The sequence below is a fragment of the Echinops telfairi genome, unplaced genomic scaffold, assembly GCF_000313985.2.
Source record: "Echinops telfairi isolate 266 unplaced genomic scaffold, ASM31398v2 ScPeMD7_7478;HRSCAF=8516, whole genome shotgun sequence".
NCBI lineage: Eukaryota > Metazoa > Chordata > Mammalia > Afrosoricida > Tenrecidae > Echinops > Echinops telfairi.
Genome location: NW_022111382.1, coordinates 19,364 through 20,802, shown reverse-complemented (window position 1 = coordinate 20,802; position 1,439 = coordinate 19,364).

The following is a 1,439-nucleotide window of genomic DNA, read 5'->3' as shown; positions in this document are numbered from 1 at the left end:
GCTCTACCTGATGAGCCAAGATTTACCAATGTTGTAGCTATTGTCACGATCCATCTCATCAATGGGTCTTCCTATTTTGAGCTGACCATTTACTTAGTCCCTCCTAAAAATATGTCCCAAGTAAGGGAGGTGAAGTCCACCCCTTTTGTCTTCAAGGAGCATTTTGGCTATACTTACCCCAAGACAGATTTGTTTACTCTTCTGGCAGTCTATGATGAAAGCTGCTATTGATACTGTTAGGTGCCATCAAGTCGGTCCCAATGAGAAGCTGCTTTATTTACAACAGAGCAACACTCTACCCAGTCTTGTGCCATCTTCACAATTGTTTTTATGCCTGAGACCATTGTTGCAGCCACTGTGTCAATCCATCCTGTGTCAAGCCATCACTTTCACTGCCCACCCCCCCCACTTTACCAACAATGATGTACTTCTCCTGGGACTGGTCTTGCCTGATAATATGGCCAAAGCATGTGAGATGCAGTTTCACTGTCCTTGCCTCGAAGGAGCACCCTGGAAGGACTTCGCCCAAGACAGATTTGGTTGTCCTTTTAGCAATCCATGGTACTTTCTGTATCCTTCTTCAGCACCACATCTATTCTTCTTTGGTCTTCATTATTCAATGATCAACTTTCACATGCATCTGAGGCAATTGAAAAAGCCATGGCTTATGTCAGGCACACCTTAGTCATCAAAATAACATCCTTGCTTTTCAACACTCTATAGAGGTCTTGGCGCAGCAGATTTGCCCAATGTGAATGAAGGATATTTTGCTCTCTTGATTACCGTTTCCAAGAGCATTGATTGTGGATCTGAGTTTATGTTGTTGAAAAAAGTAATCTGCGATGAAGAAGTTTTTGGTCTTGCAAAATTGTACCCTGTTTCCCCAAAAATAAGACAGTGTCTTCTCTTAACTTTTGCTCCCAAAGATGCGCTAGGTCTTATTTTCAGGGATGTCTTATTTTTCCATGAAGAACAATACGGTACACATTTATTGTTTATTGTTTTACTGAAAGAGACCTCGCACCTCCTGTCTGCTTCGGCTGTGCTATAGCCAACAGCGAGCTGTGTGGTGGCGTCCGCCACTACGGTCCGAGTCCAGAGTTATGGTAGCTTCAGGGGGGCTTATTTTCAGGGAGGTCTTATTTGGGGGCGGGGTGCGCTCATATTTCAGTTAGAGGCAAAACTAAGTAGGTCTTATTTCGGCGGATGTCTTACTTTCGGGGAAGCAGGGTCTGAACCACTGATTGCTCTAAATTACCCCTTTATAACTTCTTTTTCTGTTTCCTAAAGCTTTGAGTATTTTGTGCTATTGTCCTTGTTTGTTTCACAGAATTTCTTAATTTCATCCCTTATTTGGTCTGTTACTCAGTTTTTTTTCAATAGTGTGTTATTCAGGCTCTATGTGTTTGTCTTTATATTCTTGTTCCTTCTATTGTTGA